Raw genomic sequence first — 17796 nt, 5'->3', positions numbered from 1 at the left:
ATGTCTCATGAATATGCCAATTAATCTGTGCTTTTTCTTGCATAAACACAACTGTTAAGGCTGTACTAGACAGCCCGATACTGCCGGTGATTGTCGGCAAGGAACCGTTCCTTCCCGGCAATCGCCTGCTCGCTAGCGGATGAGACCGCTACTATTACAGCATGGGGAGGAGCAATCGTTATACCATCGTTCATCCCCATACTGTCCAGTTGTTTGACGGCAGCAGATAGTGATTAGACTACAGGACGATATGCTGCCGGCAAAGATTATTTTTGAACCTGTCAAAAGATTTAAATTGCCCGATTGGTTTGCTCGTTCATCGGGTAATAAGCAGCACAATTACATTACCAGATCATTGCTACAACATTCGTTAGCAATGATTGGTCTGACAATCGCCTGGTGTAATACAGGCTGTAGAGTTCATTTGCTTCCTGAGGTACTCAGCTAGTCTTAGGTCCCTTTCACACGAGCGAGTTTTCCGCGCGGGTGCAGTGCGTGACGTGAATGCATAGCACCCGCACTGAATCCTGACCCATTCATTTCAATGGGTCTGTGTACATGAGCGTTGTTTTTCACGCATCAGTTCTGCGTTCCGTGAAAATTGCAGCATGTTCTATATTCTGCGTTTTTCACGCAGCCCTGGCCCCATAGAAGTGAATGGGGCTGCGTGAAAAACGCATTGCATCTGCAAGCAAGTGCGGGTGCGATGCGTTTTTCACTGATGGTTGCTAAGAGATGTTGTTTGTAAACATTCAGTTTCTTATCACGCGCGTGAAAAACGCATCAAAACGCATTGCACCCGCGCGGAAAAAACTGAACAACTAAACGCAATCGCAGACAAAACTAACTGAACTTGCTTGCAAAATAGTGCGAGTTTCACTGGACGCACCCTGAACGCAACCGGCCCCAATCCGCAACGCCCGTGTGAAACCAGCCCTATACTTTTCCTTTAACTTCACTGCCCTCTGTTTTCCTTTACATGCTGTCCGCAAGTCTGTGGTCTGCATTTACTATAACCTGTTTATTCTCTTTTTACCTTTTTTACTACTTTTGAGTGTACTTATTTACATTTTTTTTATGTTTTCCCCACTGCGTGGGATTGTGTTTGACTGATAACCTTATGTTCCAAAAAAACCTTATGTTCCAAAAAATCAAATTTTGGAACTAAACTGTGTTTATGTAATGTAAAATCTATTACTTTTCCTATATAATATTGTAAGACCTTGGCCTTGGGTATTTATCTTCTGGCTGTAAGTAGTAATAATTCTGTCAGATTAGTACTTTGTACATACATTTTCATTTTAACTAAACAAAGGAAAACCGCATGAGCCGCAGATCTCATTAACCATTCAAACCAAGACAGAAAGCAGCTGACTTATGACTTATAGGCTATGGCAGAAACTTCTCAGAGCCAAATCCTCGCTGCACGGTTTACTTGCTGTTAACTCTTCTCATACATTGACTCTCGCAAACAGAGCTAAGCGGAGTGTCTGTGTTACATTAGATGTCACTTCTCTGTTGCAATCTGTTTAAATCACTGCTAAATATGCAGACTATGAGAGACCTCACAGTCTCTCCTCACTGCTCATGCACATGACCGTGCCTTTTTTTTGCGGCCCGCAAATTGAGGATCCACAAAAAACGGATGCCGCCCGTGTCCCTTCTGCAATTTGCGGAACGGAACAGGAGGCCTATTATAGAAATGCCTATTCTTGTCCGCAAAACGAACAAGAATAGGACATGCCTCATCATTTTTACGGGGCCAAGGAACGGAGCAACGGATGCGGACAGCACACAGAGTACTGTGCTGTTCTCAGACATATGGCCAGTTATAATGGCGTACTTTTAGGCACTGTGGGGGAACTCTGACTTTCCATTTTCCAATTATTTTGGTGGGAGCTATAACTGCTTGAGGGCAATATCTGCTGAGCACAATTATTTTGGTTGGCCTGGTGTGACCCTATTACTGTCAGGGGCACTATCTGTACACAATTACTTTCTAGGGCACTGTTTGTGTCAGTCATTTTTATCGATGGCACTGTTTACAATTATAAGGGACACTGTCAGAGGCAATATATGTATGGAAAATTATTATCGGCATGACTGTAGTTATATCATTATTTTCTCTGCAGCACAACAGGCATAGTATTAAGCCTCATTCACATCTCAGTGTTCGGTCAGTGAATTCCATCAGTGATTCTGAGCCAAAACCAGGTGCGGCTCTAAACACAGAACAGGTGCAGATCTTTCCCTTATATCAGGGCTGGCCAAACTGCGGCTCTCCAGCTGTTGTAAAACTACGACTCCCACCATGCCCTGCTGTAGGCTGACTGGGCATGCTGGGAGTTTTAGTTTTGCAACAGCTGGAGAGCCGAAGGTTGGCCAGCCCTGCCTTAAATCCTGGTTTTGATGGAAATCACTGACCAAAACACTGATGTGTGAATGAGGCGTTAGGGTGGCAGCAGGAAAAGGAGTTAGTATTGAGAAGGTGGCGAATGTGATGGAAAAGTGAGGAACCTAAGATGCCTGTATGGCAAACACTACTGGAAGAATCGTTCTCTCTTTAAGGCTTCCTACCCCTGCTTTTAGGGTCTTGTGAAATTTCATCAGTTTAGGCTACTTTCCCACTGGCGTTTTGGGTTCCGTTTGTGAGAACCGTTCAGGGATTTTAAAAGTGGTCCAAAACAGATCAGTTTTGTCCTTAATGCATTCTGAGTGGATAAGGATCTGCTCAGAATTAGTGATGAGCGAACTTCTGTTTTAAGTTCGGCGTCTAAAGTTCGGCTTCCGGTTAGCGGAGAATCCCGATATGGTTCCCGATATGGATTCCGACTTCCGTTGTGGTCCGTGGTAGCGGAATCAATAATGGCCGATTATTGATTCCGCTACCACGGACCACAACGGAAGTCGGAATCCATATCGGGAACCATATCGGGATTCTCCGCTAACCGGAAGCCGAACTTTAGACGCCGAACTTAAAACAGAAGTTCGCTCATCACTACTCAGAATGCATCAGATTGGCTCAGTTCCGTCCCCATTCCACTTTGGTGTCCGTCTGATGAAACTGAGCCAAACGTGAAACGCCAAAAGTGAAAACGGATCCGTCCCCATTGACTTACATTGTGTGTCAGGACGGATCCATTTTCACTGACACAATATGGCACAAAAGAAAACGGATCCATCCCCCATTAACTTTCAATGGTGTTCAAGACAGATTGGCTATGTTAAAGATAATACAAACATTTTGAACGGATACATGCCGTTGTATTATCTGAACGGATGCGTTTGTGCAGATCCATGACGGATCCGCACCAAACGCGAGTGTGAAAGTAGCCTAAAACGGGTGAATACACAACAGTGATTACAAAATAATATTCACCATAATACAATAAAAAAGAGTCATTGGTAGCAATTGTGACTTTACAAAACCCACTGTTCATAAACATTGTGGCATTTAAAAGTTACTGCATACCAAGACCCCAGAAGAAAAATGCAGGGTTGCTTACATCTTACTAATTTATACCAAAAATAAATGAAGTGTTGAGTTTGTGACATAATTCTGGAGTTATATTAAAAAACACATTAGCAGGCCGCAATTTATTTTCATTAAGGCTACATGCACACGAACGTTGTTTGTTTCTGTGTCCGTTCCATTTTTTTTTGCGGATAGGATGCGGACCCATTCTTTTCAATGGATCCGTAAAAAATGCGGACAGCACACCGTGTGCTGTCTGCATCAGTATGTCGATTCCGTAGCTCCGCAAAAAAATAGAACATGTCCTATTCTAGTCTGTTTTAGGCATTGTTGTTACAATGGATCGGCAATTTGCAGACCGCAAAACACATACAGTCGTGTGCATGTAGCCTAAATTGCAGTTTGTCTTCACTAAAATAAATTGTTGGAAAAGTCCCAATGCTAAAATATTAAAATGCACCAATGGGAGGTTTGTACATTCTTGGTAAAAAGTGTATTGGATTAGAAACCTACAATGTGAATCTGGTCTAACAAGGAGATATCCTGACTCTGGAGCCCTGTTTAGATAGACTAATACAGGGCATTTTAATACTTAAAGAAGACCTGTCGCCTCTCCTGACATGTCTGTTTTAGTAACTAATGGAATTTCCCCATGTAATAGGAATTCTGGAGCATCTATTTTTATGACTCTGTGCCAGGGTTGCCAACCGTCCAGAAATTTCTGGACAGTCTGCAAAAATAGGCACTTGTCCGTAAAAAAAAAAAAAGTGTCCGTGATTTTTTTCCGAGGCTGGTGGTATATGCCTAGTAAATGCTGGTAATTACGTATTAGGCCCCATGCACACGGCCGTTGTTCACGGCCGTGTGCGGGCCGTGGAACCGCGGCCTGGATCCCTTCCTGTGAGCTGGAGCGCACGGCGTCACTGGTTGCTATGACGCCGTGCGCCCCCTGCTGCCGGCACAGTACAGTAATACACTGGTATAGATCATACCAGTGTAGTACTGTATTGCGGCGGCAGCAGGGAGCGCACGGCGTCATAGCAACCAGTGACGCCGTGCGCTCCAGCTCACAGGAAGGGATCCAGGCCGCGGTTCCACGGCCCGCACACGGCCGTGAACAACGGCCGTGTGCATGGGGCCTTATCAGTATATTAAGCTGTAGACATGGTTTACTTAGAATATTTATTGTTCATTATAGTTTTCTAATTTGTCCATAAAAAATGTTGGCTGTCCGTGATATTATGATGAATTGTCCAGAAAAAGGAAAAATTCAGGTCGGCAACCCTGCTCTGTGCTGTACCATTCCTGTATTATTCCTGCCAGAAGTTTAAAAATACATTGCCAGCAGTCTGCAGTATAGGTACTGGTGCCTCAGACTGGAAACACCCATCTGTACCTTTACTGCAAACTGCTTCTAATTCCTTCATACACTCATTCTAGTAGAAATAACAGAGGAATGGCACAACATAGACCCACAAGAACAGAATGCAAGTAGTTACTAAAACAGACATGTCAGGAGAGGTTCCAGGTTCTCTTTAATAAAATACAGAGCAGCAGTCTTACTTTGTGTGTCTAAATGCATGTATGTATGTATGTAGGAATATATTTGTATATATCTGTGCAGACATCCATGTCAAATATAATGTATTTGGTTAAGGCATGTGACGGTTGTCGGCAATCAGCTACTTCCGAAAACCATCAGCAGGATCCTTTCATCTTGGTTTGCTGGAGGACTGGTTCATTTCTTTACTCTGTGAGTTGAAGTATTTTTAAAGCCATAAAGTGGAAATTATTTACAGACTTCAAAAGACATGGAAGATGCAAATCTTTATGTGCAGTCACTGTTTGGGTGCCCATTACCATCAGCAGGTCCCATGTGCTGCCCAGTAAACACTGTTGTATTTATAAGATAAGGCCTCATGCACACAACCGTTTCTTTTTGAAGGTCCGCAAAAACGGGGTCCGTAGGTCCGTGATCCGTGACCGTTTTTTGTCCGTGGGTCTTCCTTATTTTTTAGAGGATCCACAGACATGAAAAAAAAAAAAAATCTAAGTCAAGTTTGAAAGTCAATGGGTCAGCAAAAAAAAAATGAAAACTGCACAACGGCCACGGATGCACACAACGGTCGTGTGCATGAGGCCTTATAGGGATGGGATAGGTGGAGTGGGCCACGTCAAGTGGGAATTAATTAAATTATTCTTTTGTTGTGCGCACAAAAAAAATCTGATGAAAATATTTTCTTGCTGTATAGACAAAAAAACAATACACTTGTCAAATAGTGGCCTAACTTGTTTAGAACAGTAAGAACAAAAATCTCGCGATCCAAGCGAGATCCGGGTCTCGGTCGAGACTTCCGGTATTTGGAACGCATGTAGCGTGCGTTCCGGAAGTAGGAAGTGCCTTCTTCTACTTAGGCCGCAGAGGGTTTTCAGCAGGACCCGACCGAGGGGATTGGACCCACAGGCGCACGGTCAGCAGCAGCCCAGCCAGCCAGCCAGCCTTATAGGAAGCCAGATTTCTTTTGGATCCTGGGAGTCACTCTATCCCACAGCAGCATGGAGGAGGAGAGTGCCCAACGCGCCGATCAACAGGAGGGTCATGAGAGCAGACCGGTACTCCTGGTGGGGTAAGGGGGATCATTCCCCATCACTTATTTCTTTTTAGTTAGGCTAAATCTCCTTTTCCCTCTTTTTTTCTTCCTGCATTTTAGACTATAAAAGAGGGCCCTAGAAAGGCAATTTCAAAGACCAGAGGGAAGGAGTGTGCCGTCTGTAAAAAGAAACTGGCCCCCTCTTGGTTGAAAAAACTATGTCAATGTTGCATTGAGAAACTAGTGGAGGAGGAGTCCCCATCCCTTCTGCAGAGTATTAGGGAGATGGTGAAGACGGAGGTCTCGGATTCCCTGAAAGATTTTAAAAAGAGCTTTCCCTCTGTAGCCTCTACCTCCCTTGGAACCAGATCAGGCACGGCTAATAAATCTGACTCGGATCCTTTAGAGGATAGTGATACAGGAGAAATCCTAGATAGCCCAGACTCGTCCCAGGATGAAGAATCCACGGGCAGGCCACTTTTTTCCCCGGATGATACGGAAGCTTTACTAAAAGTAGTTTGTGCGACCATGAAAGTAGACGAACCCAAAGACCCAAGATCCGTTCAGGATATCATGTTTGGTGACCTCGGGCAGAAAAAATCTAGAGTATTTCCCGTAAACGAGAATATAAAGTTTTTAATACAGAAGGAATGGAAAAGACCCGATAAAAAAATTTTCGTTCCAAAAAATGTGAAAAGGAAATATCCCTTTGACGAGGCAGACTCAGTAAACTGGGACAGACCTCCTAAATTGGATGCACCTGTTGCAAAAATCTAAAAAAAATCGGCCCTACCATTTGAGGACTTGGGTTCTCTTAAAGACCCTATGGATAAGCGAGCAGAGGTTTACCTAAAAAAAGTTTGGGAGACCTCAGCTCAAGCGTTCAAACCAAATATTGCCGCCACATCCACTGCTAGGTCTCTGAAATTATGGCTTGAAGAATTAGAATCTCACATTCAGAATAAGACCCCGAGAGATCAATTGTTAGCCGTTTTTCCCACTCTACTTAAAGGGAACCTGTCACCCAAAAATCGCCTATTAAGCTGTTTACAGTACCTTATAGTGCTGTATAGTCGTTTCCTGATGCACTTTTTGTTAGTTTTGCAGCATGTATGCTCAGTCAGAAATCGATGTTATATTCAGCTGCTGCCCCGTGCTTCAAGTCAGGCTTGAAGTCACGGGGGCAGCGGCCTCGGCGTCTTACATGGCCCTCTCCCCGCCCCCTGCCTCTGTGACTGACAGCCGAAATCCGATTCCGGGACCGCGCTCAACGGCCGCATGCGCAGTAAAGGGCGGCAGGAGCGCGGTCCCGGCTGCCGCGCGTACTACGCGCCGTCTTACTTTCGCCGCACTGCGCATGCGCCCGACATCCTGTATCAAACGCGCCCGCGCCCAGAAAGACTTCAGAGCAGACAACAAGAATAGGCCTGGGAAAAAATCTCCTCAAGTCCCTGGATTTTAAGCGTTATAAAGGAAGGGTTTTGTCTAGAGTTTGTCTCCCACCCACCGGACAGATTCAAAATTACGAATTTTCTAGGAAACCCGGGAAAAAATCTAGCTTTACAACAGGAGATTGCATCCCTACTTCGAAAAAATGTTCTAATTCCGGTGCCGGAGGCGGAGAAGGGCGAGGGTTTTTACTCTTCCCTTTTTCTGGTCCCCCATACCGGATGGAACATTCAGAACTATTATAAATCTAAAGGATTTAAATCAATTCCTCTCTTACAAAAAATTCAGAATGGAATCGATCCAATCAGTTGTAAGACATCTTTTCAGGGGCTGCTTCATGGCTACGATAGATGTAAGAGATGCGTACTACCACATCCCTATTCGGCTAGACTGTCAAAAATTCCTCAGAGTCGCTGTTTCAATAGGAGGTCACATTCAGCACCTACAATATACAGCCCTTCCCTTTGGGATTTCTCAAGCTCCCAGACTTTTCACGAAAGTCATGGCAGAAGTCATGGCTCATGTAAGGGAAAGAGACATTTTAGTGATTCCTTACCTAGACGATCTCCTGGTGGTAGCAGAGTCAGAATCCCTTCTAGAAGTACACCTCAAAAAAGTAGTGCAGATCCTAGAAGACCTCGGCTGGCAAATAAACGGGGAAAAATCACATCTAATACCTTCCCAAGTTTGTGTCTTTCTGGGAATGATGCTGGACTCAAAGAAACTACTCTGTATTCTACCCCAGGACAAGATTCAGAGATTAATACAACAGGTTCAGTCCCTGATATCGACAAAGAACCCTACTATCAGACAAGCGATGGCGGTCTTGGGCAGAATGACTTCCACTATACCAGCGGTCAGTTGGAGCCATCTTCACTCCAGACCCCTACAGTGGCAAATTCTGAAGGAGTGGCAGGGTTCCCTCCGCCCATTAGATACACCTCTCACACTCACCCCCCAAGTGATCCAGTCCCTTCACTGGTGGCTGAATCCTGCAAACCTGTCCCAGGGGCTCCCTTGGATCCAACAAAATGTTGTTACCCTTACCACCGACGCAAGTCCTTCCGGTTGGGGGGCCTGTTGCCAAGGGTACTTAAGACAAGGTGTTTGGGAAAGAGAGCAGAGTCTAGACTCCCAAAACATGAGGGAACTGAGAGCGGTCTTTTTCGCCTTAAAAGAGTTTCTTCCTTTACTGCAGGGAAAATCTATAAAGGTTTTTTCGCCACAGTTGTCTCCTATCTGAACAAACAAGGAGGAACCAGATCAGAAAATCTTATGCAGTTAACAACGGATATCTTTTCCCTTATAATTCCTTCTGTTCCGTCCCTTATGGCAATACATCTAAAAGGTACAGAAAACAAGGTGGCAGATTTCTTAAGCAGAAATACACTAGACCAGGGGGAATGGTGTCTGAACCAAATGGTGTTCGATCAAATAATTCAACTTTGGGGTCGTCCTCATCTGGACTTATTTGCCACCAGAGAAAACAGAAAGTGTCTTCTTTTCTTTTCCCTCAGCGCGAGAGATTCATCAACAGGGATAGATGCCTTCTCCCTTCTCTGGCCGAACCAGCTCCTCTACGCCTTTCCTCCATTAAGACTTCTTCCAAGATTCTTACAGAAGTTGAGACAAGAAAGAACGACAGTGATCTTAATTGCTCCTTTCTGGCCCAGAAGAACCTGGTTCACCTGGTTGAGGAAGCTATCCTTGACGGACCCTTGGATTCTCCCGGAGAGGCAAGACCTTCTATCCCAAGGACCAGTCAATCATCCGAGTGTGAAGCAGTTACACCTAACAGCATGGCTCTTGAGGGGGAAATCCTAGAAAGTAGAGGACTCTCCAAGAATGTAGTTTCCACTTTACTATCCTGCAGAAAGGATGTCACCTCCTCTATTTATCTCAGAATTTGGAACACCTTCCAGAAGTTTGCCAAAGATCCGGTGAATCCTTTAAATCCCCCACCTATGTGTAAGATTTTAGATTTTCTGCAAGCTGGACATGAAAAAAATCTGAGGCCAAGTACTCTTAAAGTACAGGTATCCGCTTTGAGTGCATTCTTTGATTCTCCAATTGCTAGCCACCCGTGGGTCCGAAGATTCTTTAAAGCCATCAGCAGGCTTAGGCCTATATCTGGACCTTCAATTCCCCCCTGGGACCTCAACTTGGTCCTCACAGAACCTCCCTTTGAGCCACTTAAACAGTTACCCATAAAAATCTTGTCCTTCAAAACAGCGTTTCTTGTGGCAATTACCTCAGCAAGGAGGGTTGGTGAGATTTCGGCCTTCTCTACCTCGCCTCCTTACACTAACATCCTAGATGATAGGGTACTCATTAAACCAGACCCTTCCTTCTTACCGAAAGTGGTTTCTATGTTTCATAGAACACAGGACATTATCCTTCCTTCCCTGTGTCAAAATCCGAGAAATGAAAAAGAGGAAAAACTGCACTGTTTAGATGTAAAAAGATGCCTATCTCATTATCTAGAGGTTACTAGTCAGTGGAGGAAAACCTCAAAACTTTTCATTCAATTTAGTGGGAAAAATAAGGGTCTCCCAGCCTCTGCTAAAACCCTTTCCAGATGGATCGTGAGAGCCATTAATTTGGCCTATTCTTCAGCTGGAAAGGCTCCCCCGGGGGGTTTTGGCGCTCATTCCACAAGATCAGTCTCCACCACTTGGGCAGAAAGGGCTGACGCTACCTTAGAACAGATTTGTAGAGCAGCCACATGGCAGTCGCCTGGCACCTTCTTTCGTCACTACAGATTGGACCTAGGCAATAGAGAACAGCTAGCCTTCGGTAGGAAAGTCCTCCAGGCGGTAGTCCCACCCTAAGAAATAAAGGGATTTCTATTCTAATCGTCTCTCAAGGGTGCTGTCATGGGCGAAAGGGAAATTTAAGATTACACTTACCAGTAATCACTTTTCCATAAGCCCATGACAGCACCCGGGTTTATTCCCACCCTGTATAGAATTAATGCAAAAAAAAAAAATATATATATATATATATATATATATATATATATAAAAATAAAAAAATTAAAAAAATATATAGAAAAAATAAAATAAAATCATATATACAAAAAAAAAAAAAAAAAAAAAGGAGAGTGTGGTCTAGGACAAGTTCTTGCGATTAACTGGTGGTCTCGGGGCCATGCTCCTCCTTATGAGCTCTCCACGAAAGTTCCTGTTTCCTGTCCTGGATGGAGGCGGTCTCTCCAGAGGTGCTGTCATGGGCTTATGGAAAAGTGATTACCGGTAAGTGTAATCTTAAATTTCTGGCATATAAAATTTTCATATTTTGGTGCAAGCCCTGTTTTGGCTAAAATGTATGACTTTTCCCCCAATTCTGTACCCTCATCACTTTTGTAAAAGGTGGGTGGAGCATATGCAAGAGGGAGTGGGCCATGGATGGGTCCTTCATGCTGGATGTATTTCAATTTCTGTATCAAGGAACTCCTCAAGATGCGGCAAACGTATTAACAAACCTGCGTCTCTTAGGCCTCCTGCACACGACAGTATTTTTTAACGTCCCGCAAAACGTGGTTCCGTTGTTCCGTGCCTGTTTTTTCTTCGGTAGGTCTACCGTGATTTTTGGAGATACACGGACATGAAAAATAAAAAAAAAATCTAAGTCAAGTTTGCCATTGAAATGATAGGAAAAAACGGACACGGATCACGGACGCAGATGACAATCTTGTGTGCATCCGTGATTTTTCACGGACCCATTGACTTGAATGGGTCCGTGAACCGTTGGCCGTGAAAAAAAAAAAGGACAGGTCATATTTTTTTCACGGCCAGGAAACACGGATCACGGATGCCAAACGGTGCACTTTCCGATTTTTCCACGGACCCATTGAAAGTCAATGGGACCGCAGAAAAACACATTAAACGGGACAACGGCCACGGGTGCACACAACGGTCGTGTGCAGGAGGCCTTAATAATTTTGGCAGATTGTATTCAAAATATCTATATTTTTAAGACTGGCATAAGAAACGCCAGTTTCAATAAATTCCCCAGACAGTAGAGGGGAACTTTCACACTTGCGGCAGAGTGATCCGGCAATCTGCATGCAAACGGAAAGCATTTGTAGACGGATCCGGATCTGTCTTACAAATGCATTACAAGAACGGATTCGTCTCTCTGTTTGTCATCCGGAGAAACTGATCAATTATATATTTTTTTCACATTTAAAATGATGGACCCGGCATTGCGGCATATCCGGCACTAATACATTCCTATGGAAAAAAATGACGGATCCGGCATTCAGGCAAGTGTTCAGGTTTTTTGGCCGGAGATAGCATGCTGCGGTATTATCTCCGTCCTGAACAGTCAAAAAGACTGAACTGAAGACATCCTGAACGTAATACTCTCCATTCAGAATGAATAGGGATATGCCTGATCAGTTCTTTTCTGGTATAGAGCCCCTAGGACGGAACTCTATGCCGGAAGAGAAAAATGCAAATGTGAAAGTACTCTAAAAGTGCAGAATAGCATAACAATCATACTTAAAGGGATTATGTCACCTCTTTTTACCCTATAGAGATGCGGGCATGCACGGCTAGATCGCCGCTAGCATGTCCGCAATATACCTGTCCTATAGGGCTGTGTGGTTTTATTGAGTGAAAAAAAAGTTTTTAGATATATGTAAATCAGCCTGGTAAGGAGCCCAAGGGGCTGTACTAACCGTTCTGAAGCCCAGCCAAGCCCCCCAGTGGAAGAGCCCAGCCCTGCCTGTAAGCAGGAATCGCACCGCAAGATTACGGCGATCTGACTTTGTGAGCAAGGAGGAGATTCCTGGACACAGGCGGTGCTGGGCTCCTCCAAAGGGGGGCTTGGCTGGGCTCCAGAATGGCTGGTACAGCCCCTTGGGCTCCTTACCAGGCTCATTTACATATATATAAAAACCTTTTTTTCACTCAATAAAACCACACAGAGCTATTGGACAGGTATATTGCAGACATGCTAGCGGTGATCTAGCAGTGCATGTCCGTATCTATATAGGGTAAAAAGAGGTGACAGAATCCCTTTAAAGGGGTTTTCTCAAGACGCAGGTTTATACTTACCTGCTCCCGGCGCGCCGTCCACTTCCTTGCTTTGGCAGGGGGCGGGCTCCATCTTCATTGATGTCTTCTCCCGGCGGGGCCGCGTGCTGTACTGAACGCGCACGCCGAGTCCGCGCATGCGCCCTGGTGACTTCTTCCTGGCCAGTATAGTGTACTTGCCAGGAAGAAGTCACCAGGGCGCATGCGCGGACTCGGCGTGCACCTTCAGGACAGCGCGCGGCCGGCCGGGAGAAGAAAAGAAGTCCATCAAGCTATTTCCATTACAATCAGTCATGATAGTTACAATTGGTACTAAAATAATGAAATTGAATAATCCTCTAAAAGAAAACAGAAGTATTACCTACACAGTAATTTATTGCCACCGCTTAGTACTCAGGACAAATTGGAATGGCATGTATATAATTTACAACTACCATTGTTGTTAAAAGGAACCTGTCATCAACGTTATGCTGACCTCACTGGGGGCAGCATAAATTAGTGACAGAAATGCTGATTTCAGCGGTGTGTCACTTATGAGCTAAAAGTAAGTGGTTGCCGAGAACCAGCATCATAATCATTGCAGCCCAGGCCTGGAAAAGAGTCAAATCTATCTGAGAAGAGTCCTGGTTATTATAATCTCCTGCTCTCTCACCCATCTGCTGATGATTGGCAGTTCTCTCCTAGAGAGAAAGGGAGAAAACTAGGTAGAAGACTGTCAGCCATCAGCAGGTGGGCGGGAGAACAGGAATTCATGGATAACCAGGACTCTTCTCAGGTGGCCGGGACTCTTTTCCAGGCCTAGTCTGCAATGATTGGGATGTTGGTTCTCAGCAACCACTTACTTTTAACTTATAAATGACAGACCGCTGAAATCAACTCACCTGTCTCTACTTCATGCTTCCATTAGTAGGGGCAGGATAAAGTTGATGACAGGTTCCCTTTAATGCTAAATACATCTATCAGTTGGGCGAGTCACCTACAGCCACAAAATTAGCATTCCTCAAATAATATTAATAGACCCCCTGAGCTATAAAAGAAAACAATGGAGTGACACTGCTGAAAATCAGACAGCACCACGAGTTGTGACAGGTCATCCTACCTAAAAAAAAAAAAAAAGACAGTCAATTCCTTTTGTGTTTTACTGACGAGTACACCTGCAAGGGGGGAAAAATCCCAAGATTTCAGATCATGTTTAAATTTTGCAAGTCTTGAGGCAAGTTCTACGGCAGACATGAAATGCAAACTTTTATAAAGCAAATATTTAAATACTTGAAAGGAAGAATGTTTTGCCAAGTCAAACCATGTAAGTGGAGTGATGACAGTGGAGCTGCAGGGATTGCTTGCTGTGGTTTATACACTGAAACATTAAGCCAGCCATAATATATAAGGCAGAATGTGTATTAAATGGGTTTATTTGAGTCAAAGGATTGTTATTTTTACACATATTTGTCATCACAGTTCAATGTACAACTTGCTGCAGGTATCATTCATTATTCCTTGCCTTTTTTCAAACTTAACATTGGGAATGAGAGCAAACAAAACATGGTTCTTGGATTCAGGTAGGATTTCCAGGTCACCTTTCTAATGACCACAAGATAGGAATCAAATTCCTTGAAATGCAGCCCCCTAATTTAAGGTTGCTTGTCAACTTAGCGCATATTATTTTCACCCTTGTTTCTCACCAAGAATCATAGTAGCCTGCTGCTATCTATCTAGCATTTCATATATTATTACACAATTTTATTGTACTGTGGTTATGGCTTCCTGTGCTTCCCTTGCAAATAAATTGGTACTTGGATGGCCTTTCTATTCTCCATGTAGCTACAAGTTGGTTTCACTTACAGTGGTTTCCTGAAATTTATGATGCCCTATTCTTAAAATATCCATCAATGTATAATCATTAACGTTACCAACCCAGAAGATGTCCAAGATTAGCAGAACAATGGGGTCTATGGTGCTTTCTCATTGTTTATTAAGGAAAAGGGATGTATAGTATATGCGCAACCTGCTCAGCCCTGCTGTACAGCCAAAATTGCCCTGTCCCTGAATAAACAAAGTGGCCATGGGTTAAGGGCTGGTGCACGATGCGAGTGCATTGAAGGGGTTTAGCCTCTACTGAGCACATATTAGGCCTTGTTCACATTGGCACTAATGATTCATGTTGTTCTGCTTCGCTACAGTAGAAGAATAATGAAAATGATGGAAGTGCCACATAACTGAGACAACCTGAGCCAGACGAACCCCACTGATTATGAGGCCTGTTAGGTTTTTTTTACGAGTCAACCATTTTACCAGACAAACAAATGCATCAGGTGCTATTTTATCCCATCGTTTTGATGGAATCTGGAATGGAGACCCTAATGGTGCCTCCAATGCAGATGTGAACTCATAGAAGGTACCCTCCTAATATGCATGTACATAGAAAATAAGGCTAATAGTGAAATATTATTGTCGTTAATGTTAGGAGTTATTGAGAGTTATAACAGGTAGGCTATAACAGGAGTATAGATAAGTATATTTTAAAAAGAAGATTTGTCATACTTAAAGGGGTTGTCTAGTCTGAGTTAAACATAACATGGGGAATGCCTGAATATGTGGGAAAATAACTAAAGAATCAATTGATTTCCTGGCTGCAGTGGTGACGTTCCATGCCCACAGGTCACAGTGCAGCCAATTACTGACCTCAGCAGTATACGGGAAATCACTGCTGAGGTGAGTGATTGGCTGCAGCAGTAACCTGTGGGCATGGAACGTCCCCACTGCAGCCAGAAAAACTAAGATCAGCAGGGGAGAAAAGGGGTCAGTATCATTTCTTCTGTTATTTTCCCACATGCACAGGGACTGCCCACATTTTTATATAACTCAGAAAACAACTTTAAATCACCATGGTGACTATAACATCTCTGTTCCAAACATATTTCGCTTAGTACTTTGGAAAGTAGGCGGATGATAAAAAAAGAAATGATCAGAGTAAGTAAAAATAATCAGGGACTGCCAAACACCACATAACAGAAAGTAATTCTGATATATTAGAACAGCCTGTCAACAAGTAGCCAGTAAAACCACCTAGTGATATGGGAAGATAAAGTTTATGACATGAAATAAACGTAGCACATTGAAGCAAAGGGGTTTCTTCATTCCATCTACTTAAGTGAGATGGAAATCTACAAAACGCCCTTGAGTTAAGCATATACTAATAATAGTCATACAAGATATTTTATTGGACAAACACCTAGATCAGGGACCAGCAACCTTCGGCACTCCAGCTGTTGTGAAACTACAACTCCCAGCATGCTCCTTTCACTTCTGTGAGTGTTCAGAGAGCAACCAAGCAAGTGTGGATGGGAGATGTAGTTTCACAACACCTTAAATGCTGGAGGTTGCTGACCCCTGACCTAGATACTTGTGACAACATTTTTGTGATATCATATAGCGCTGGGACAACCTCAATGACTTAGGAAAGCCACCAGCAGCAGAATCTAGCCTGCGTACAAGAAGACACCATCTAAAAAGAAAGTGTGAAAAAAAAAAGTAAAACCATTAATATAATATATATATATATTTGTGGTCCTGGCTGCGGCGCGAAGCCTGTGGAGTGTGACTGAACCTAATCTAGCTACAGTGGCTGGTGGTGTGCCTGTTGCCACGTGACGAGGGTAGGCCAAATAAGGGGGGCATACCCTATGGGAGATGTAAAGAGAAGGGTCGGGAGGGAGGGGCGAGAGAGGACGTGCACCCGGTGAGCTGGGCGGCTTGGGCTTAAGAAGCCCCCTACGCCCCTCCCACAAAAGCAGGCTGGATTCAGCCTGCTGCATTTGTGGTCCTGGCTGCGGCGCGAAGCCTGTGGAGTGTGACTGAACCTAATCTAGCTACAGTGGCTGGTGGTGTGCCTGTTGCCACGTGACGAGGGTAGGCCAAATAAAGGGGGCAAAATACGAGTAGGAAAGGTGTAAGGAGCGACTCTTTATTGTGAAAGATGGTACTACAAAACTAAGTCAGAGAAAGCCGCAGCGATTTCGGCTTTCGGGTGCGGGATGTATCGTGAGAAGCAAGAGGACTTCCAGCGGCCCATCTTACGGATGATATGGGCCGGGACCCCATGTTTGGAGGCGGCGGAGGCGGCTCCGATCCGGAACGAATGGCCCGTGATGGCCTGGGGGTTGAACCCTAACCCGGACGCGAGGCTGCGAATGTGTTTGACAAACTGCGAGGACGTGAGAGGTCGTGACGGGAAAGGAAGGAGAGGGCTGGCGGGAGCCCGATTGCCCAGTGTGGTGAGTAACCCGTTGAGGACGGCCACGGGACACCAGGAGTTGGAAGTCGGGAAGTATTCTATGTGCACTGGGGGCCCGATTTGTGAGGTTTTGGAGACTGGCAAGGTGAAGGTGAAATGCTTGCGACTACGGGTGAGTTGGTTTAGAGCCGGGCCTGAGTTGTGAGGAGAGGTGCCGGTGAATTCCCCGGGCCGGAGAAAGCCGTAGAAGCTTAGGTAGAGGGCGGCTTTGAGAATGCAGCTTCTGAAAGGGCCAAAAGGACTGCCGTCTAGGGAGGATGAGAGTTTCCTGAACAGGTCCCCTGAGACGGGTTGCCTAGCGGGTCCGGATTTGTGAGAGCATTTTTGAATACCCCGCAGTGTGGCTTTGATGGCGTGGGAAGAAAAGATAGGGTTGCTGTCTGGCTGACGGATCATGAGGTGATGCTGGACTCCTGACAGATACGATCTGATGGTGCTGAAGGAGAGGTGTAGGTCCTTGTGGCAGTATGCCAGGAAAGCCATGATGAAAGCGGTTTCGCTTACGTTGCCCCTGGGGTGAAGGTGACGAAATACCTCGAAAGCTTTCCAACCCGACTGGTAGTTCCTTGTGGAGTTTTCGGACAGGGACTTGCGGATGAGAGTATGAGCCATGACTAGGTGCCTGTCTAGTCCAGGATCAGAGAGCCGAAGTCCGGGGGTGGAATCCCGATTCTGTCGGCTTGAGGCATGACCTGGAAGAAGAGAGTCAGGTTTAAGCGAGACAAGGCATCTGCTGCGACGTTCCTGATACCCTGGATGTGGGTGCAAGAAACATGGAAATTGTACTTGAGGGCAAGCCAGGTGAGTTTGCGTAGGAAGCGCATGACTTTGGGTGAACTGGATCTGCCTTTGGAGATGATGTCGACGACCGTGTGGTTGTCGGTGAAAAAACGCACGGGCATGTTGCTCCATACTTTGCCCCAGACTTGAGCTGCTGCCACGATG

The 17796-nt window shown here is 44.8% G+C and overlaps 1 protein-coding gene across 5 annotated transcripts in view; it reads right to left on the bottom strand.

The window, feature by feature from the left end:
- Positions 1-17796, bottom strand: part of COL4A6 (collagen type IV alpha 6 chain) — a 233904-nt gene that overhangs the window by 110671 nt on the left and 105437 nt on the right. The window lies entirely within an intron of this gene.

This window comes from Bufo gargarizans, chromosome 9 (genome assembly GCF_014858855.1).
Source record: "Bufo gargarizans isolate SCDJY-AF-19 chromosome 9, ASM1485885v1, whole genome shotgun sequence".
Taxonomy (NCBI): Eukaryota; Metazoa; Chordata; class Amphibia; order Anura; family Bufonidae; genus Bufo; species Bufo gargarizans.
The sequence above is the reverse complement of the archived record's forward strand: the minus strand, read 5'-3'. Positions and strand labels throughout refer to the sequence as shown.